The 23,705-nt window shown below is 37.7% G+C and overlaps 2 protein-coding genes and 1 pseudogene across 3 annotated transcripts in view; 2 read left to right on the top strand and 1 right to left on the bottom strand.

Annotated features, from left to right (window-relative positions):
- The window catches only part of FANCB (FA complementation group B), a 400,139-nt gene that overhangs the window by 171,816 nt on the left and 204,618 nt on the right, over nt 1-23,705 (top strand). The gene's annotated exons all lie outside the window — the stretch shown is intronic.
- The window catches only part of GLRA2 (glycine receptor alpha 2), a gene marked incomplete at its 5' end in the record, with an annotated part of 177,663 nt that overhangs the window by 59,012 nt on the left and 94,946 nt on the right, over nt 1-23,705 (bottom strand). The gene's annotated exons all lie outside the window — the stretch shown is intronic.
- Nucleotides 1,489-2,741, top strand: LOC308510920 (F-box only protein 31-like; annotated as a pseudogene). The gene has a single exon. The product of its transcript is annotated as an F-box only protein 31-like (transcript).

Here is a 23,705-nt window from a genome sequence, read left to right as displayed (position 1 = left end):
GTAAAAAAAAACAAAAACAAAAAAACCCTTTATTGTAGTATTACATTTATCCCCTTCCCCCCCGCCCCGCCCATTGACCCCTTGGCCTTCACCACCCTATTGTCTGTGTCCATGGGTGATGCATATATGCATACAAGTTATTTGGTTGATCTCTTCCCACCCACCCACCCTCCCCTGCCTTCCCTCTGAGATTCAATAGTCTGTTCCATGCTTCTATGTCTCTGGATCTATTTTGTTCATCTGTGTATTTTGTTCATTATATTCCACATATGAGTGAGATCATGTGATACTTGTCTTTCTCTGACAGGCTTATTTAGCTTAGCATAATACTTTCCAGGTCCCTCCATGCTATCTCAAAGGATAAGAGATCCTCTTTTACAGCTGCATAGTATTCCATTATGTAAATGTTCCACAACTTTTTTTATCTACTCATCTATTGATGGGCACTTGGGCTGTTTCCAGATCTTAGCTATTGTAAATTATGCTGCTATGACAAAGCCACATTTTATTTCTACTATGACATCATATGTTCATTCTAGTTTTAAGATTTTGAATATTTTTGTTGTACTATAATTCCTTCAGCATTTTAGATCTAACAAATATTTGATTAACCAGGATGCTTTCTATAATACCTCTTTTCAGGCGACTTAAGCCTACAGAAAGGGTTTGGACAAGATGATCTCTTACACCCTTCCCCCTTCTTTTATTTGTCTTTGATTATTGGTAACAAAATTTCTAAAAACATAATCAATTTATTGGGGTAACATTGGTTAATAACAGTATATAAATTTCAGGTGTACAACTTCATAATACGAATGTACTCTATTGTATGCTTTCTCCTGAAGTCTAGTATCTTGTCATCTTTTATTTGATCCTCTTTACCCTCTTTTTCCTCCTCCCACTCCTCTTCCCCTGTGGTAACTACCATTGTGTTGTCCGTATCTATTAGTTTGTTTTCTATCAGAATTTATAACTTTATTTATCCACGTACATAGAGTTCTTTATTGTTTTTTAAAGTCCAGGTGTAGCATATTTCTATATATTAGTACCTTGAAGATGTATAATTTTATCTTCAACATAGTTCTTATTTGGAAAACATCTTTGAAAATATTACTACATTATTTTTAAGGACACACATAGGAATTAGATATTCAAATCCTATAAATAAACAGAATTTTAGAAAAAAAAGTAGAAAATGATACCAAACAATACCCATGTGTGTTTCTCCATTGGTGAGGAAGTTTTGGGATAGGTGAATCTCTTAGATGAAAGTTCATCTACTATAATAAGTGAAGATGGTGGCTGTTACTCAGACAGGCATGGAGGAGGAGTGTGCTTGCCTCTGCGGCATGATCCCTTCACGGGGATGCCGGGGCCCAGCTGAGATTCGGCAGCCCATGGCAAGCCGGCCCTGCCCTGGTCACCCATGGAAGAGGAGCACATCCAGGTGGCAGTGCGGCGCTGTTCAGGGAGTGGAGGGCGAGCCCCATGCTGCCCCCGCCTGCCCTGTTCTGCTTGCTGCCTCCAGAGCTGCTGGTGGTGATCTTCACCTCGTTCCCTGGCACCGGCCTGCCCAGCCTGGCCCAGGCCTGCACCAAATTCCACTGCATCCTGCACACTTGGAGATGGTGCTGCCGGGAGGAGGATAGCATTTGTGAAAACTTGCAGAACCTGGAGATGATGGGTATGTCTTGTCGAGAAGTCTATGTGAAGTTGCTCCACCCATGCAGACACATTTTGGGATTGTGGCAGGAAGATAACGGGCCCTATGGAAGACCGTTGAATGTAGTGGTAGACAGCTTATGCATTATTGGTTGGACACCTGCCTCCCCATTACCCCCCTGTGGATGACCCAATGCAATTCAAGCGCTCGTTTAGAATTCTCCTGACAGAGAGGAAATCGGCCACGGTGGAGTGCATGTACGGCCACAGAGGGCCCCACAGCTGCCACATGCAGATTCAGAAGGATGGGTTCTCCACCAAGTGCAACCAGATGGACCACCAATGGATATCTCGCTGGAGCTGAGAGGATTTACTAACGTGGCTGAGGGAAGAATGGGGGCAGGCGCTGGAGGACATCCAGGAGGGCAGGCTGCAGTTCATCCTGATGAAGTTCATCTACCATCGGTATGACAACTGCCTGGCCTACTGCTGCATCTACCTCCCCCGACCCCGAGTCACCCAGAGCCAAGAAAATCACGGGAGACCCCAATGTCCCTGCTGGGCAGCAGATGATAGAGAGCCACCTCATGCACTGCATCCAGCTGCCTGCTGTGGAGATCTTCCGCAACTTCAATGAGCTCTCCCGCATCGTCCAGGAGGTTCCTGAGCAGGTGATCCAGGAGCAGCAGCAGAAGCAGCAAGAAGACAGGACTGAGGACGGGGAGGGCCATGGCTGGCAGAGCCCTGTCCAGCCCAGTGTCGGGGAGTCCTGGGCTGCAGCTTTGAAGGAGCAGGCTATCCAGTTTGTTCTGCCTGTGGGCGTGAGCTCAAGTGACCAGAACTACCTCCGAACCTGCAGGATGTGTTTCTATGGCATGGGCATTGTTGCCGGCTATGGCTTCGCCAACCCCCAGTGCATCCCTGGAGTCTTCATCCTGCTCAATGAGGACCCCTTCAGGTTCATCTGGCTGGAGCTGAAATGCTTCAGTCTGTACAGCAGAGTCCCGGTCACCTTCCAGAATGCGGAGGCACCATCCCCACAGGCCTTCCAGGAGCTGCTCAAGAACATTCAGTCCTGACCCCCTGATGGCCCCTCCCTTGCCCAGGGGTGGACAGCAGGGAGAAGTGGCTTCAAAGGAAGAGCAGCTGGCATACACTTTGAAGATTTGACCTTCTGACCAGATTACCCACCTTCTTGTTTGTTTTGTTAATCCTCACCCGAGGATATTTTTCCATTGATTTTTAGAGAGTGGAAGAGTGAGGGAAAGACAGAAATATCGATGTGAAAGAAACACATTATTTGGTTGCATCCTGCACGAGCCCCAAAAAGGGCCCAGGCTGGGTAGGAGCCTGCAACCGAGGTAGAATAAAACCTTAGACCTTTCAGTCTGAAGGCCCAGGTTCTATCCACTGAGCCAAAACAGCTAGGGCTGAGTATGTCTTTTTAAAAAGAAAGAAAGAAAGAAAAAGAAAAGACCCTAAAATTAGATAGTATCAATTGTTAGATTGTACAACTCTGAATATAATAAAAACCACTGAATTGTACATTTTTTAAAGGGTGGATTTTATAGTATGTAAATTATATCTCAATAAAGCTGTTATTAAAAATAAAAAAATGGAAACCAGAATCAGCAGATGACACAGGAGAGTTTGTGACAGTGCTGATTTTAGCCAGTGAATTACAAGGATATCCTATACTGCTGTTGTTTCCATCAAGAACATCTGAACAGATGATAGACACATATTCATATCAGAAGAAACATGTTGGTTGCACCTCGGAAAAATCTCTTTGGCTTATCTTCAAATACCATTTCACCTTTTCTTTTTAATGATCCAAGGATATTTGATCTAATAGTGTTGATGGAACTTTCACTTCTTATTGTAAATTGTTGCGTAGGACTGGGAATAGGACTTGCAAGCCAAGAAAATCTCAATACATTTCAAAAATTGGAAATAGTATGGCAAACATTTTCTCATGATAATATGGCAAAACTAGAAATAAGAAAAACCCAGAAAATAAAAAAGTCCTTACATTCTGGCGGGGGGAGGGGGGGGAGGGAATAAGTGTCTCTTAATCCTTGACTAAAAAGAGGAAATATAAACTGAAATTACATAGTTTCTAGAAAATACTAATAAAATAATATGAATTGAAATTATAAGGCATATCTAGAGCAGTACTTAGAATGATAAAACATTATAGAAAAATAGAAGGAATGAATCATGAAGATAACAGTAGGAATTAATGAATTACAAAAACTAAATTATTTGAAAAATAAATATAGGGTGTCCAAAAAATGTATACACACACCTTGAATAATTATAAAGGCAATGTTTATTAGAATACATTTCATTTTCAGAATTGAGCTATCAGCTGTTAAAGTATATATACATTTTTCTGGGATACCCTATATGATGAAAAGCTAGCTTGGTTGTTTTTTTAATAAAACAACAAGATAAACCACTAGGTAGACTAATCAAGAAAGAGAAGAGATAACTATATAAATTAAGAAATGACAATCTCTATATATAAAAGCCTAAGTGACTATTACAACCAAATGACCAGAATGACCGGAACAACCGGGCGACCAGTTGCTATGATGTGCACTGACCACCAGGAGGAAGACACTCAATGCAGGAGCTGCCTCCTGGTGGTCAGTGCGCTCCCACAACTGGAGCACTGCTCAGCTGACTGACCCGTCCTGGCGGCCCACCAGCCTGGCGGCAGCCACTCCCTCCCTCAATAGTCCTACAGGTCCAATCTCCGGAGAAGGGGCCAGGCACCAACGGACCAGTGCTGCCAGCATGATCCCAACCATGCCGGCGTCCTGGAAGTTGGCCTTGGGCACCATTGCCGCTTCCCCTCCCTAGATGCTCCACAAGGAAGAAAGGATATAAAAGCAGCTGCCAGGTGGCTCCCGACAACCAGCATGAACATCAACAGGATGGATACGGGTCCCAGGCCGGCAAGGGCATCCCACCGCCCACCCGGAGGGCTGATCATGTCCTATCCCCACCCCCCTTCAGGATCCCACCCATGCACGAATTCATGCACCCGGCCTCTAGTAGGGAATAAAGCAGAAAAAAGTAAATTAAGAATAAATAATGAGAGGCTACTTTGTTCAACTTAAACATATATATTTGAAAACCTGGATGAAATAGACAATATTATAGGGAAATATGATTTACTGAAACTAATCCAAGAAGAAAATTTAAAAAAATATAAGTAGAGCATTTCCCTAGACCAGTGGTTCTCAACCTTCCTAATGCTGCGACCCTTTAATACAGGTCCTCATGTTGTGGTGACCCCCAACCATAAAATTATTTTCTTTGCTACTTGATAACTGTAATTTTGCTACTGTTATGAATCGTCATGTAAATATCTGATATGCCGGATGTGTTTTCATGGTTACAAATTGAACATAATTAAAGCATAGTGATTAATCACAAAAACAATATGTAATTATATATGTGTTTTCCGATGGTCTTAGGCGACCCCTGTGAAAGGGTCGTTTGACCCCCAAAGGGGTCGCGACCCACAGGTGGAGAACCACTTCAATATGTAATTATATATGTGTTTTCTGATGGTCTTAGGCGACCCCTGTGAAAGGATCGTTTGACCCCTAAAGGGGTCGCGACCCACAGGTTGGCGACCCACAGGTTGAGAACCGCTGCCCTAGACAAATTAGAGATGTTTCCTTGAGGGCTACCTTTTTCAGCATATAGATAACCATACGATTTCTCTTCTTAGATAAATTAATATGGAGTATTTTATCAATAGATTTTCTTATAGCAAATTATCATTGCATTCTTGAATATATCTAGTTGGTCATAACTTACTATTTTTTAATACCTTGCTAAATTGTTTGCCGTATAGAATTATTACATCTGTTTTCCTGAGTAAGACTTATATGCAGTTATCTTTTGTGTGTGTGCATATAATCTCTTTGAGGAATTTTGGTATCACTGTTACATTAGCTTTAGATTTAGAAGTTTTTCTTTCATACACTAGGTTCTGGAGTAGACAAAACAGATTAGAATAATTTATTTCAAGGTATACTAGAATTCCTTTGTAAAACCATCTGGGCCTGGAACTCCAATGTAAAAAAGTATGAGGTCATCTACTGATATTCTAAACAGATATTTATAAAATTCACCATAAACTCTTAATAAAATATTTAATATTTATGGAAATCTATATATGTAAAAGATTAGTATGCAAAGTGGCCCCTTGGGAGTTCGACTGGGAGACTAGTAGTTTGATTGCTCACTATGATGTGCACTGACCACCAGGGGGCATCCCAGAACAAAGGAAGGCCCTGGCGGGCAGCTGGAAGGCCTTGATTGCTGGCCAGGCCTAGGGACCCTACCCGTGCATGCACCAGACCTCTAGTGTGTATATAAAGGCAAAAATCTATGTATAGTGGGAAAACACAAGTAGAATTACAACTAGTGTTAGGAACAAGACAGGGATGTCTATATTAACCATTATGATGCAACATTGTACTAGAAGTAGACATTAAGGCAATTAGGCAGAAGAACTTAACTAGAGGTATAAAAATTAGAAAACATATTGTAATACTATAACCACTTGTAGAATTTAATATCAGTCTACCTTGAAAACCCAAGAGAATCAACTGAAAAATCTACAAGTATTAAGATAATTCAGTGAGGTAGCAAAGTACAAAATAATATATAAAAATCAAAATTTTTATTCATATAAAACAATAAGAACAATCAATTCACAGTAACAACATAAAATAAAACATTTGAGTGAAATTAATAGGAAATATACAAGAACACAAAAGTTAATTTGAACAAATAAAAAGACATTCCATGTACTTGCATAGGAAGGTTCAATATATGTTTTAATCCTTTTATAGTTAAATGTGTTCCTGATAAATATATGAAATGTTCTCCCATTGAGATGGATACAGACTTAGGAACTGGGCCTGTGGAATATGGGGTCAGGGGAGACTTTTATAAAATACCTCGAATGGGCATTCATATAAATGTATTACTACCTGTTCCGAAAATTAAATATACATGAATATAAATCAGGTGCAACTAAACCTCTAAAGCCTGAACATTCATATACATTTTGTTTAGGGACAAAAATTCTTACCAGAACAATTTCTATATTTTTGTCATCATTCATACCTGAAAAAGAGTTTTAAAAATGAGCTTAAGTGAATTGTGTTGCTCATCTTTCTTTGAAGTAATATGTAACACAAAGTTAATGTGAAAAAATATGAGCTAAGCTTTCTGGAACTCTGAAATCAAGTTATATCTGCCTCTTTAAGAAAAATTGTGTTGTTGATGATGAATGTTCATTAATAGGTCTTTGTGTATAAGTGTGTGGGAGGGGACAAAGTGGGCAGGAGTTAAGCGTGTGTTCTGCTTCATGAATTTTACAAAGACAAAGATCTTAGAATGTGTAAATCATCCTGATTTATCAGAAGTCAGCAAAAGGAATAATAGTGACAAATTGGGAAGTATTCAGGAAAAATAAATTCCAGATGTCCTGGGCACTTCAGTTCTAGCCATCTAACTATTCTACCCCCCTTTTCAAATATGATATGGAAATTAAAAGTGATAAAATATTTATTAGTATTATATTTATTTGGACAGAGTTGCAAATTTTAATAAAGCATAGGTTTGAGATATTATTCAGTTCAACAATTATTAATCTGTGAAAATGTACTTAATTCAGACAAATCTTTTCTTGGCAAATCTTTTCTATTTTAAAATTAAGTTTTAGCCAAGTTATCCACTTCCTACAATTTATTATTTTTTTCTTGGCATTGTTTCAACTATATAGTTTTTCCCAGATGGATGAATTTTCCTGGCTTTTTTCTTTAGAATTTAATTTCTCTGATCATTCAGCTTGTACAGAAATTGACAAGCCTTCTTTGAACAAAATGAGTCATTCTCTTATACCAAGAATAACAAAGTGGGACTGCCAATGTATTTGTTATCTGTTCATACAACAGAATTGATAGGAAAGACAGCACACTGCCAAGTTTGAAGGTCATATTTGATCCTAAATACCATTCATGGTAAATGAAACAATTTGAGGTTTTCTCTCTTTCATAGAAGGATGATATTCCTTTCTCAAAGTGTATAAATTGGTCTCATTAAATTATCTGTTCATTCATCTATTCATCCATCCATACATCCATCCATATATTCATTTATTTATTCATGTAGCATCTTTGAATATCAGTAAAGTACACTGTAATCCATTTTGCTCTTGCACCCTATTAGTGCTAGAGATAATAAGATAAAAGAGACAGTGTCCTGCCATCAAAGAATTTATAGTGTAGTAAAAGAAACAAAAAAATGCCATAGCTGTATTTTATTCAATGAAATTTGCACTCTAACCAGAATTTTACATTAACTCCACACTTGTATACCCAATTCCAACTCAATAACTCTGGTGTTTAATGGACATCTATACTAACCTCTATCTGCAATCTTTCCCAAGGTCATATTGGTTGGTAACTCCATCATTCTAGTTGCTATGCTAAAAAGTTTGAATACTTTCTTTCATTTAACTTTTACATCCAATCCATCAGGAAGTTCTCTTGGCTCTACTTTACTATACAGCCAATATAATCTGACCATTTCTCATTTCCCCACTGCCAGCCACTGGTCCCAGTCTTTCATCATTTCTCATTTGAATGACTAGAATAGTATCCTAATTAGAATCCCTGCCCCGCCCCCCCCCCCCCCCCCCGCCCCGCCACCACTTGTCCTTCCAGAGTGTATCTTCAACAAAGCAGCTGAGTTAACCTTTTAAAACATAAATCATATCATATCACTTTTCCATTCAAATCCTTCTATGGCCCACATTTCACTTAGAAGATAAACTGGAATCCTTTCAATGGTCAACAAAGACCTACATGGTCCATCTACCATAATAACTTTGACCTCATGTACTAACTTCCCCTTCTCTACTTCAGACACACTGTCCTCTACGTTGCTTCTGCCTTAGAGTCTTCATACTGACTGTTTCCTCTGCCTCGAATGTTCTTTCCTGGATATCTATGTGCCATTCTCATCACTCCATTCAGTCTTTGCTCAATATCTTCTTCTCAATGAGATGTGCTCTGATCACACTATTTAAAATTGTATCCCACCCTAACCGGTTTGGCTTAGTGGATAGAACGTCGACCTGCGGACTGAAAGGTCCCAGGTTTGATTCTGGTCAAGGGCATGTACCTTGGTTGCAGGCACATCCCCAGTAGATGTGCAAGAGGCAGCTGATAAATGTTTCTCTCTATCCCTCTCCCTTCCTCTCTGTAAAAAATCAATAAAATATATTAAAATTGTATCCCTCTATTTCTGCTCTCAACCTCCCATTGATCTTTAAAAACAAAAAACAACTATTTTTATTGATTTCAGAGAGAAAGGGAGAGGGAGAGAGATAGAAACATCAATGATAAGAGAGAATCATTGATTGGCTGCCTCCTGCATGCCCCCTAGTTGGGATTGAGCCTGCAACCCAGGCATGTGCCCTTGACCAGAGTTGAATCTGGGACCCTTCAGTCTATAGGCCAATGCTCTATCCACTGTCAAAATGGCTAGGGCTCATCAAGCTTTTTTTTTTTTAACTGTATGGTACATAGTCCTTCCAAAGTGCCATATGATTTTTGTAGTATATGTATTGTTTATTATCTGTTTCTCTCTGCTGGAATGTAACCTATGAGTATATGGATAATTTTCATTAATAAATTCTAAGATAACCTGGAACACAGTAGATATTCCATTAATATTTCTTGATGAATTTGTTGACTGAAAAATTTTTCCAGAACTTAGTTTGCATCAAATAAATTAATTAAATGACCAATTTACCATATTTATAATTCATCAAATTACCAAATTATTTTAAAACTATTTGTGGTGAATTGGCCTGTTTCCAGTTAACTGTTAGACAAGCTATGAATCTTCCTCTTAGAGCAGAAATCAACAAACTTTTTCTGTAAGGGCTACATCATAATTGAGTTTGGGCCATATATTCTGTGTCACAACTACTCAATTCTGCTTTTGTGGTACAAAAGCAGCCATACACACTCTGTGACTGTGACTGCATTCCAATGCATCTTTATTTATAAAAACAGATAGTGGGCTGGATTTGGCCCGTGGGCCATAGCCTGGTGACCCCTGTTGTAGAAGAAACTGGAGCCCTTAAGGAAGATTGAAGGGATTAGGTCACATACCCAATGTCAGGTCTGGCTAAGCTCAAGGGCTTTATCTATTCAGACTATATTCAAATTCTGAATTTGTATGAACTTGCCCTATCCTATTGGTGAATGAGTTAACTCTCATTTTTTAAAATCTTAAAATAGCAAAAATTTAAACCCATCTGAGAGTAGTGATAATAAATTGAGAAAGTGTATATGACAAGGGTAAAATATAAACATATGGATGGTTATTGTCTTCTCTTTTCTACTTTTCTTCTGAAAAAGGCTTCTGTGTTGCTAGGGCTGCTGACTCTGTGATGAGGCCAGGTAATTCAGCATTCATCCTATTGGCTATGTAGAACAAAGGTCAAGGCAAAAGAAGGCTAAAACATAGTAGATTGATTTATACTGGAGAGGATACAAAGCTACTCTCATGAGAAAAAAATGGATTTGGAAAAAAGAAGAAGGAGAAAGAGGGAGGGAGAGAGAGCACAAAAGCCATCCTGGGATGGGTTTTAGGAAGAGAGTTTTAGAAGTTTGGAAAAGGTAGGATTGGAGGCAGCTTTAATACACTGCTTTGTAAACTGGAGGGATGCTGGAGGATGCATGGCAGGATGGGGAAGGAGGGAGAGAAGGACTCTAAGAAGTGTTTCTCTGTGTTATGAATGTAATTCTCCTCTGCAGTTTTTATAGAGAATGCAATAAAGACTAAAACTATAATTTAATCTTACAGTGCAGGACTTGGAATAAAACCATTTTATTGCCTGGCCTGGAGGCAATCTAACTTTGTAAGGGTTACATAAGTACAGAACTAACCAAAGACCTTGGCACAGAACTTAAAATGGTAATTACATAGTTTTTGCTATGGTGTTTATACCTGATGAGGGAGAGATAAGGTAAAGCTGCACAGAAAATAAACTCAAGTTGTATTTTATAAATGAGTAGGTGTTTGTTAAGTGATATGACTATGAGCTCAGGCATTGGAACTAGCAAGTCTGGACTTTGAAGACTGGTGTGTTCACTTCTTGTATGCCTTTGGATAAGTTTCCCCAAATCTATATGATAAAGATTTCTGGGAATGAAGATGGCAGTAACTAATGTATACGGAGATTGTAGGAATTAAATTTGATTACCAATGTAAGCTATTTAAAAGAGAGATGAATGTAATTAGGTTTATATTGTGTTAGTCAATGCTGTTCTAATGAGTATTTAACCTGCACTACTGGAGCCAAATAGCATGTGAAAAAGAGGAGACCTGCCCAGCTGCTGTGGCTCTGTGGTTGAGTGTTGACCCATGAACCAGGAGGTCAGAATTCTATTCCTGGTCAGGGCTCATGCCTGGGTTGTGAGCTTGATCCCCAGTAGGGGGCGTGCAGGAGGCAACTGATCAATGATTCTCTCTCATCATTCATGTTTCTCTTTCTCCCTTCCTTTCTCTGAAATAATTGAAAAATATTTGAAAATAGCCTAACCTTTAAGCTGTAAATGTTAAAAAAAAAAACAACAACACAAAAAAAACCCCCAAAAAACACAGAGGAGACCCATCATGGCTACATTTATCATCATCATCACCATCGTCATTTCCATCACAATCACCAGTCATCATCACCAGACACTGTTTCTTTGGGGGCTTATATTCTTACTTCAGGATTTTGCAATTAGGACTCATGATTGGGACACAAATCTCTGAACCCTAGATGTCCTTCGGCAATTGAATGTTATAAATAAAACCATGACATCTGGAAAAAAAAAAGTGGTTTAAGAAGGAGGACAGCAACAAAATAGTGATGTTCTGCTTCTTGGCTGGAACTAGAGACTCATACAGTCTGGAACCAGGGCCATGCTTCAGCACTCTGTACACTAGACCCAAAGGGCTGGCTTTCTCCTGGTCCTGGTTTTATGAGCAGTTCACAGGACTTCAGTAAATCAAAGGGGAAGAGACAAAAGCAGAAGAATCCCTAAATGGACCTTTTCATTACATCATAGAGAAGGAGTAAATCTGCTGAACTCAAGGCACTGCCTGGAGTAGTAAATACTATCTCTTTATGTGTTTGGAAGCATAGGCCTGCAGATTCCAAAGTAAAATATTACTATGTTGAAGAGTAGAGAAGCTGAGCCAATGATGATGATGATACTCTGGCTTTTTGTTACTTTTCTGCTGCCTCAAATGTAAGATATTTTTGCCTTCAGATAAATTATGTTTTCCATAAATGCACTTAAGCTTTGATAGTTTCAAGACTTAAATGAATGTACTGCTCTCTGTATACCCCTTGACCTCTTCTAGCTTGTTTCTACCTAGGGATTTTATCCTTGCATGCTCTCTGCCTATCTTTGCTTGGCTTGCTTCTTCCATCGTTCAAGTCTCTGTTCAAATGTCCCCTCCTCAGAGAGGTCTTCTCTGATCACTCAATGGAGTTACCTCTCCCCACTTGAACTTATCGATTTATCACTCCAACACTTCACTATGCTTTATTTTTCTTCCTAGCATTTATTGCTACCTATGTATCTATTCTACTTTAATTTTTATTTGCTTGTTCATTATTCATATGTCTTATATAAGTTCTATGAGGACTAGAACTTTTCCTGTCTCAGTTATTTACCCAGCTTCTCCGATTTCCAGAATTAAACTTCAAGATTCTGGGATTTACCCAAGTAAGTCCTTACTTTCCTTTTTAGAGAATTCCCACTGTTCAGGTGGCCCCTGCTCAGTGTGAGTATCACACCTGGCTTATTTGTTTCTACTCAAACAGCTCTTACTCTCCTCCATTTTGGAATACTCTGAGAATTCAGAGTTCCATATCCTCATCTTCAAATATTTTCACTATCTATTATGCATAGGGTGCTGAGTGTGAATGTAAGTTTACCAGAAGTAGATGCTGATTTCAAAGACTAAGAATGGATTAGGGGTAGAAATGTCCACATGCTAGCTATGTATTTCAGGGGGCGGGGGGGGGGGCGGAATACTTGAAGTGGGAGAACAGAGCAGTGTTTATCTTCTATCTCAAGGACATCAGGATGACTGTCCTCACTTATGTCCAGTCACCCATATTTGATTTCTGTTCAGGCAAGTGAAGGAATGACTAAATGGCAACCTTAATAAAGCATGATAAGCAAAGTTAGTCACATATGTTCTAAGTTAGGTATGTTCTTTGGAGCTTTACATTTCAACCAACCTGATTTTACAGTGGGGTATCTGAATATAATAACATGGAGTTAAGCTATAATTGAGTGATGCATTACAATATGAAATGTAAGTTTATATTTTAATATATTTTTAATTATGTAATATAATTTATATTATAATGTAGGGTAATTATAATGTCAGGCATAACTTTACTTTAAAATTTTTCAACACTCTGATCCTTACATCTAAAAAACATATTGCTCCCTATCCACAGATTTAGGATTACAAAGTGTGGGGAAAAAAATTTTCTGGAATGATTTAAAAGCTCCTGCTTGAACTTCATTTATTAGCAAATTCTTTCCTCATGACACAGTAATACCACTTTCACAAATGATGATCTTGGTATTATTCAATTTTAATAGAAGAAGAAACAATATATTTACATTTGCATGTAATTATCTCAGAGATGGCATGCTCTACAGTGAATGCTACACTATGATATTTAAACTGTTAACATGTATCTTCTGGAATATAGAAAGCTTTACTGATATCATTATGAATATAATAAGTATAAGGGTAAAGGAAAAATCCTTTCCTCCATTTCTATCCAAAAACATACTTCTCAGCATCAACATTCACAAAAGGATATTCTTTTTATTTTTAGTTAAATAGCATACCAGAGAATCCTCCATTCACTAATTCTGGAATTAGTCACTGAAACAATGAAGTCCCATGTCAAAAAGATCAAGCTACGGATGCCCCAGCTAAGCTTTCTGTAGCCTAGCAAATATAGGCAAATATGGATCCTCTTGATTTTTCTTTTGGGGAGGCAAATAAAAATGAGACCTTTATGTGCTTGGGGTCACTGGAATGGAGATGAGGAAATTGTGATGAAATGAAAGGCAAAGTAATAGGCTGTCTTTATTTTAATTTAAAAAATGCAGTGCACAAACTACTTTTTTGTTGTTGTTGTTGTTCCATGCTGAATAGATTGCTACTAAAATTCCTTGATGGGTGGAAAGGAGCTGGGAGCTACTCCTTACATCTCAATACCCATGCTCCATTAGTCAGAAGGCTGGAAGGAGTAGTTAAAGGTTCTCTCTAATGAGACAGGAGACTTCTTTGTTTTCCCAAAGGTGAAAGGTACAAGGAACATTCAAATGTATTTTTCGTTCCTGCCATATTTACTTGATTAACATGTCCCGAAAGAACAAAAGAACCCAAGGGAACAGGGATTTTGTTAATTTTTTTCTGAGCAGAGCTTAATTTGCACACCATGAAGAAAAATTGATCTTTTTTTTTATGTCTGCTACTCTGTTGAAAGTGTCTTACACAGAAAATCAATTTCCTTGTCTCAAGTTGGCTTGCCTATTTAATTAACTTATAAGCTTAATGGAGACAAACATGATTAAAACACAGTTTGAGAAAGTTTTCAAAATTGTCATTTATTATATATAATAATATTTCATCAGAGATTTCCCTGTAGTAATTATGGTGTGTTTGGATTTTGTTTTCCTTGCACCAATGTTTTATTAGTTCTTGAAGGTGATTAGTGCAGTAGTCCTGTGATAATCAGAAACAAAAATATTCTTATGCTTTAATAGATGCAATGTTATATTTCCTGGGTTGGAATTTCATGTTTCATATGAATCTGTAATTTGGTGTTTTATTTGGCATATTTAAAAAACTTGCATTGAATAATACTATATAATAAAACCCTAATATGCAAATCGACCAAACTGCGGAACAACTGGTCACTATGACTCACACTGACCACCAGGGGGCAGATGCTCAGTGCGGGAGCTGCCCCCTGGTGGTCAGTGCACTCCCACAGGGGGAGCGCTGCTCAGCTAGAAGCTGGGCTCACAGCTGGCGAGTGCAGCAGAGGTGGCAGGAGCCTCTCTCGTCTCTGCTGCAGGCAGGCAGTAAGGCATGAGGGGTCCTGGACTGTGAGAGGGATGTCTTACTGCCGGCTTAGGCAGGCAGACATCCCCCAAGCACTCTTGCACTGCAAGAGGGTGCAGGCCAGGCTGAGGGACCCTCCTGAGTGCACAAATTTCATGCACCAGGCCTCTAGTCATTACATAAATGTCAACTAACTTATTCAAAAACAATGAAGAGTTTTAGGATAACTGCTTAATACTTTTTAGCTCTACTTTTTTTCTTTTTTCTTTTTCTTTTTCTTTTTTTTTTTTTAGAGCAGGGGACCAAAATCTATATATCCCTGATCAGATAAAGAAGAAGTCTTAGACAAGAATATTTACTTGGAATCAGATTAGGCAGGTCAGAGAAAACTTAAATATTAGGGAGAGAGATGACATGTTGCATCTTGAATTTTATTTACTTTAAATGTGTCTTTTAAAAGTTATTTTAATCTCTAAGCATAACAAAGTTTATTTAAAATTTCTTAAGTATTTTAAAATCATTGAGCAGTGAATTTATTCTTCTCATTGTCCTGTTATTTTTTCTAGCTGTGCTGCATCTACATTGTCAAAGCATAAAGCCATTGTGTACTGTTTTATCCTTTATAGCCTTAATTTAATTTTAATTCTACAGATAAATAAGTACCACCAGTCCTTAAACCAGCCGTGGGCAAACTACGGCCCGCGGGCCGGATCCGGCCCGCTTGAAATGAATAAAACTAAAAAAAAAAAAAGACCGTACCCTTTTATGTAATGATGTTTACTTTGAATTTATATTAGTTCACACAAACACTCCATCCATGCTTTTGTTCCGGCCCTCCGGTCCAGTTTAAGAACCCATTGTGGCCCTCGAGTCAAAAAGTTTGCCCACCCCTGCCTTAAACTCTTAAAGTTTACAGTATAGATATAATACAATGTATTTATTCATTCAAGTATTAATGGGCATTTGGGTTTTGTTCAATTTTAGAATATTGTGAATTATACTACTAATAAGTACATATATATACAAATCTGTGTGGGCATATATTTTATTTTTTAAAATATATTTTATTGAGTTTTTACAGAGAGGGAGAGAGATAGAGAGTTAGAAACATCGATGAGAGAGAAACATCGATCAGCTGCCTCCTGCACACCTCCTAACTGGGGATGTGCCCGCAACCAAGGTACATGCCCTTGACCGGAATCGAACCTGGGACCCTTGAGTCTGTAGGCCGACGCTCTATCCACTGAGCCAAACCAGTTAGGACAATATTTTAAGTTCTCTTGGGTAAATATCTAGACATGGGATTGTTGTGTTATATGCTAAGTGTCTTTTTAACTTTAGAATCAGTTCCATATTATTTTTTTTTAAATTTTTCTTTTTTAAAAAAATAGGCTTTAATATTTTGAATTCCCACCAGAAATAGATGAGGATTTCAATTGCTATACATTCTCATCAACATTAGATTATAATCAGTGTTCTTAACTTTAACCTTTTTGGCTTACAATGTTATCTCATTGTGATTTTATTTTGCATTACCTTAATGACTAAAGATGTTGCGTATCTTTTCTTGTGGTTATTGGCCATTTGTATATCTTTTTGTAGTGTCTGTTGAAACTTTTTGGCTCATCATTTTATTTGGTTGTTTCTCTTGTTATTGACCTATAAGAGCTTTTTTTTAAATATATTTTGGATAGAAGAGTTCTGTTACATTATATGTTTTGCAAATACTTTCTCCCTTTTTTATTTACGTCCATGTTCAATTTAAAATTTAATAAGGTCCATGTTAGCACTTTTTTATTTTATGGTTTGTGCTTTTTCTGATTTTTCTGAGAAAATGTCTAATCCAGGATCTCACATATTTTCTTCTCAAACTTTAATAGTTTTAGCTCCTACATTATTATCTATAGTTATTCAAGATTCAATTCAAATATCATTTCCCCTGATTGCCAGGAAATGTTTATCAAACCATCCTTCTGTACTTTCTCAGCACCATATGTTCATTTATCTCAGACTACTTAATTGTAATTATTGAAATGTTCAATTTCCCTAGTAGACTTTGAGCTTCAGTGCATAGTGATAAGTCTTGTTCATTTATGAATACCAAATACCTAGACAGACCATGCCTGATAAGTAACAGACTCTCAAATAATACTTGTGAAATGAATGTATGAAATAATGCAATTACAGTCAAACCTTGGTTCTCAAATGCCTCGCATCTTGAACAATCTGGTTCTTGACCAAGTTGTTCACTGGAAAAATGTCTCAGTTATCAAACAAAACTTCGGTTCTCTACCCTAACCTAACCATTTCTTGCTGATATCTGTATGGTCGGTCTGCATCTCTCAGATGACAAAAGAGAGGATGCATGAGTATGAGCCAGTTTACTGCTAAACCTTGCATTGTTAACACCAGGAAACTGTGCTATGAATATTTTTGTGTGTTTTTGCTTTTGTTGCTGCTTATTATTATTAAATATGTACAGTAAGTCACCACGAGTCCTAAGGAGGTTTGTGATAGCAGCAAAATGTAAAGGAAAATTGTGAGAGCAACAAGAGAGCTTTAAAAAGAAGTAATTGCAAAGTATGATAGAGATGTTCACGTGTCTGATCTGGCTACCAAATATGGCACGGCGAAATTGAAGATTAGCTCAATTTTAAAACATAAAGAGATCATCAGGAGTGCTGATGTTGCTAAGGGTGTGAGAGTGCTCATGAAACAACCATTATAGGCAATTGAGAAAGGTTAAAACAGGGAATCATTTGGGAGTCTGGAACAGATTAATTCAATTTACGTTATTACTAATGGGAAAAAATGATTTGGTTTTCAAACAAATCACTTCTGGAACAGCCTTCCGGAACTAAATAAGTTCAAGAACTGAGTTTCCACTGTATATAATATTAATTCCTTAAATCATATTTTACAAGGCACTTTTGCATCGTTTTATTAAAATCTCACAAGAAACCCATGAAGCATTGTGTTACCTCCATATTTATAAACTATTATTGGTTTTCTAAAGCCTATGAATTAGATCAGTTTAGATTGACATTCAAAAATGCCTATGATAGCATCTTCCCTTCCAGTTTTATTTTCTGCTATTCCCTTTCACATAGCCAGTGCAACAAGTGCATTGGTAATGCATTGTTCTTCATCTATGACCTTGATTTCCATCTCTTCACATTCATTCAAATTGTTTCATCCATCTTAAAAGTCTCACCACCCCATTTCTGTTTGAGAATATCCTACCCAGCTCAAAAGCCAATACTTTTATGTACCTTCTCATGATCTCACCAGATAAATAACCAGGTAAATATAAGTGCTCCTTTATGTACACAACCACAAACCTACATCTATCTTATCTTAAATAAAATAAATTGTGTTTGTCTTTAGCTTTGTACCATTTCTTTTTTGATACCTGTCTCCTGGATGTGGTATGCTCTTTTCTATTAGTAGGTTCACCCTTGCTCCCATGTTGATCCTCCCTCCAAATTGCCCTGTTCAGCCTCACATTAACTCAGAGCAGGAGTCATGAGATCTGGATTTCAACTTTAGCTGTAAGGCACTGGCAGCTGGGCTTGGGCCCTTAATTGTTTCCTTTGCAAAGGAGATCTAGTCCTGCCTGTTTTTGAAGGCTGCTCTGGAAATTAAATAATACAATGGATGGGAAATCCACTTGTAAATGTAATATGCCATACAATTATAAACTATTATAATCATTATTGAAACCAACCTTTAGCTGAATCCATGCATCTCTCAACTCTGCTGCTGAAGGAACATTTTAGGGCAGGTGTATTTTTGGCGTTTCCTAAATGGTTCTTCACCTCTGAATGTCCCTATGACTAAAGCAAACCCTAACTTCTAATTCCTCCCTGCATTTTGCTTTATGTTTAATTAGATACTTTTAGATCCCTGCATGCAATGCACAACGTCTGCTTATGCTTCCTAGTGTCAGACTTTCTAAAGCTAATATGAAGGAAATAATGGCTTCTTTTGCCCAATTTACTTGGGTTTTTAAAGTTGTGAAAACCTGGCCTGAAAATAGCTGTCACTGTCTTTTATGAGGTCTAGAATATAGATGGCAGGAAAGGAAAGCTGAAGCTGAGTAAGCAGTCACTTCCTATTTTCAACACCATCAAAGGGTCTTGCCTCCCTAGGCAAAACTGTGAGGTTACCACAACTCATCTGTCCACCTTCCTTTGCTAATGAACCCTCCCCACCTTTGTTAAACCTTCCCTTTTGGACTCTGTCACCCTCAGTCTTCTCTGTCATGTGTGCACCTACACACCCCAATTATCCTCTTCTAAGCCCTCTGGGTTGGTTTGAGACTGAGTCTGGCTCCCCAAATTCAGTTTCCTTCCCCAAGTCCCTTTCATGGGGAAGATTCAAGTTAGTTATTTAATGACACAAGGAGAAACCATGGTTAAAAGCACAGCTTCTGGTGCAAGTTTTTCTGAAATCAAATTCCAGCTGTGCCATACTTTCTTAGTGAAAATACCCAGTTATTGAACTTCTTTTTGCCTCAGTTTGTAAAACTGTAAAATGAACTACTGAGAATCTTTACCTCATTTGATGTTTGATTGAGTGAGTTAATTGAAGGGTTTAATGAGTTGATCACATAAAGAATTTATTACATTGCTCAGTACCAAGTAGGCAGTTAATACAAGTACAGTATACCAATTAATTGAATTAAAGGAACCTAGCACATGGCTTCAGACTCTAAACTGTCTAGGTTCTAATCTTGTCTCTGCCACTTACTGGCCACACAATCTAAGACTAGGTAATTATTCTCTGTAAGCCAAACTTCTTCAACTGTAATAATAGTGTCTTTACCATATAGGGTTGTGTTAAACATTAGATAACATATGTATAAATTGTTTTTAGCACAGTGCTTGGTACCTAAGAAGCATGCAATTGAATTGGCTGTTTTTATTTTCTTAGGTTACTGGAATTCCCCTCTAATTCTTTAATTATGGTCTTCTGGAGCACTGTCTAATTGTCTCTATTTATTTCAGAGGGATGGCTTTCATAGTATATTATCAAAGTCAGGTTGGAAGGTAGAGGAGCTATTTTTCAAAACACATCTATCACACTCTATGGGAAAAGCAGCCATCTAATATTGTGCTAAGTCTGGCAAGCCCCAGGAGGACTTTGTTCCAAAAGCTGTGATGAGTTCCTGTTCTAGTCTTTCCTTTAGGTTAATTACAAAGAGGCAAGTTAATGGATTGAGAGCTGTGTTCTGTCTGGATCTATGTTCAAAGGGTTTTGCTTTGAAAAAATGACTTTGCCCTTTGCACACATATATGTACATAGTGTCTAATTATGGGCTCAAAGAAAGAAAGAGAAAAATAGAGTTCATTTCTCCATATTTTTCTCATTTTTCTGTTGCTAAAGGTAAAATTTAATTCCAATCCCAGAGGGAGAGCTTGGGAAATATAACCCAATAAGAATATGAAGCACATATAACCATCAAAAATGGTGGCATCAATTAAGGGTTTATCTTTACTAATGAAAGAAAAGGGAGAATATTAATTAGACTCTTTGATCTAAGGTAAAGAGGATCTATAGCTGATATCAAGGAAAATTTACAGCTTCCACCTTGCAATTATCTTTAAGCCAAGTAATCAAACCATGGACAGAGCAAGCATGGAATTTGCTGTTCACTTTTACCTCCCTATGCTATTGCTATGGATCACAGAAGTCATATCAGTTGTATAAAATCAATATTTCTCATTAATGTTCATATAGAAAGTTGTTCTGGTCACTTTTATTTATACTACCATAAAAATTCTTTACATGAAGATGAAGACTTAAGCACTAATATGTTTTCTGAGATTGAAAAATCAACACTATTTACAACACTCACTAACATGTTGTGATTAGTTCTAGAGGCTAGCACTAGAAAGCTAAGGGATAAACAAGCAAGCAAGAAATTGCTTTTATCAAACTGTAAAGCCAAAAGCCAATATTGAACTGAATTATATTCTCCTGTTCATTCTTTCCTTCAAATCAGCATTTATTATGACTAGTTAGAATGTTGAAGGGTAGAGCAATACTTTAAACAATTTAGAACAATTCACTTAGGTAGGAAATAAAATTGTTTGGTAGACCAAGAAGAATTTTAGTTTTTTTTTTAAAGCATACTAATGAAAAATATAAATAAAATACATCCTCTGAAATATTATATCAGCAAAAGAAGCACCATAAGTTATGATAGTAAAATAAATTACATAGGCTAGATGCCCTGTGATTTTCTTTTTGAGTCTTTGGCTGTAGGGAATGTCATATTTCTTTACCTTGCTTGAACTAACAGACTTTGAATCCACATTTTTTCCCATAAAGAATTCTCTATTTTTAAAAAGCTTGGAATATTATTTGAAATAGGAATTTTCCAAATATCTAGATTGCTCCCATTAGTTTATTAAAATTCATCACCCTTAATTTCTCTATTCCTAAGATAATCTACTTTATTTCTTTGATTATCCCATTAGTCTATCTAAACAAAGCAAGAAATATGCACTCTAGTGAGAAGAGGACCCTGGAAATCAGAAAGAAGAGTGTCATTTAGGCACTATTATGGGGAAAATTTTTGTCCTAAGAACTGGAAGGGCTCTCCTTCTAGCCACAGAGGAGAGAGGCAAAGGAGGTCAGAAGTATAGAGAAAACCAGCAGGAATGGTGGCACACCTGTGGAAGCAGAGCCCAGTGGGGTAGTTCACACCAGAGTAGAGGGCCTGCAGATCTATTCCTAGGTACTGCAGAGGATGGAGAAGTATACCCCTCTCTTAGTGGCTTCCTACCTTAAAAGGACCCATACTTCTATCTCTTTCTATTCCAAGATTCTTTCTCTCCCAAGAATTCACATATTATACTTTCTTGTAATTCTGGAAATTTCAAAATATTTTTATCACCACTTCCTGCCTTTCACTTTTCTAACACCTTGTGACACCACTGTTGTGTTTTGTGACAATGATGCATGATCCCAATTCATTCATGGAGTTGTCATGGCACTCTTGACCTCCGACCATATTGCTACAGGAATGAGAAAGAGCTCTTCTAAGCCAAGGAGAAAAGGGAAGCACAAAAAGCAAATGGCATTCCTGGTATGATTTCAAACTTGAGGAAAAATAATTGTCAAACTCAGCTCCTGGTGGAATCTCTTATGCTTCTGCTGGAAGACTCAATATTCTTTTCCTTGTCCCAATTGTGCTCATTACAATTGGAGCCTCTTCTTCTCGAGATGACCCCATGAATTCTAATAACCCGAGTTAATCACTGGGTATTTCTCAGGCCTTTTAATTTTCTTTACCCAATCCACTTCTATTGCTTGGCCATTTTTTTAAAAATGCAAAGAGAAGAAATCAGGTGTATTAGCTTTCTGTTGCCCTGTAACATATTGCCATGAATTTACTGGCTTAAAATAACACCGATTTTATTAGCCCATTCTATAGATTGGCAGTTTGATGTGTGTTTAAAATTTTTTTAAATTCTGCTTATCACACCAGATCAATAAGCACATGAAAAAGGACCCCAGGACTGTCTTTTCTTTGAACCAAATAATTATTAAGAATCATTTTCTTAAAATCCAAGAAGTTAAAAAAACTTAGCAAAATAAAAATGATTATCTTCTCAGTGGACATATTCATAGCAAGAAATCCATGTAGCCATAACTTAATGAATTGTACAAAATAATCATTACCAAGTGCAAATAATTACACATTGTTATGTGTACATTTATGAAAGCTTACATTCTGGTGGTGATGGATAATAAAAGATGTGATTTCCTTCTGAATCTAATGAGTCAGCGGGGATAGTCAGTCAGCAGTGTCCCCTGTTCTCATTGCATCAAAAGACTGAGAAGCTGGGTGACTGAATGATTATACTTGGTTGTGCCTTGAAATATCTCTTTCCTGAAAAATTATTTCTGACATGACACTGGCACATGCAAAGGGGCAGAGATAAAGACTTGTTTCTTCCAGTATTAGGAAGAGCAGATTCTCATTAGCAGAAGAACTGCCAGGCACCTAGCCTCGGCAGATGGACTTAATGAGAGAAAAAGCCCATTGCCCCCTTTAACTTATTGACATGGAGGAAGTGTTCTTACTTAAGCAGTTTCTCCCCTGCCACATTTGACTTGTGCTCTCTAGCTTCTTGGATGCCCTTGAGTATTTTACCTTTACAGGACTGCATTGTAGGTTCTACAAAATGATTCTTGTGGGACCCACATGCTTATTTTATTAAAGTTTTCCTGTGTCCTGGGCTGCTTGGAATGGGAGCTGCTCTTTTAATCGTAAATATTTTAGTTCCTATTCAGAGCCAGACTGAACAATTTACAAGTCATGAATATGTATAATTTGGCTTGGGCCCTCCTAACTTATACACCAAAGGAGCCATTAGGCATATGTTGGGTACTCAAAGCCAAATGGACCAGAAAGAACATTTTAACAGGCTTCAGTGATCATTTTAGTGGTCATTTCAGAACAGCAAATTCTGGAGATTTACACCCAATCTCCCAGTTTTGTTTAAGTGGTCCAGATCCACATGTGAATGTCTCCCCCAATTCATTGGATAATGTTCTAACCTTCTCTTCGTTGCACAGACAGAATGGCACCCCAAGCAATATTACCAATAACTAGTATTTATTGAAGGTTTACTGTACACTGCATATTATTCTAAGAGCTATATATATATAGGTTAATCCAGTGATCTCCACAACACTAGAAAGCAAGTTGTGTCATGATCGCCATTGTACAGAGGAGGTATCAGAGGCATGTAAATACAACAAAGATCATCTGACTTGAACTCAGTCTATGCTCTGAACCACTAAACTGTAAGGGA

This window comes from Myotis nattereri (assembly GCF_964212035.1).
Source record: "Myotis nattereri genome assembly, chromosome: X".
Taxonomy (NCBI): Eukaryota; Metazoa; Chordata; class Mammalia; order Chiroptera; family Vespertilionidae; genus Myotis; species Myotis nattereri.
The sequence above is the reverse complement of the archived record's forward strand: the minus strand, read 5'-3'. Positions and strand labels throughout refer to the sequence as shown.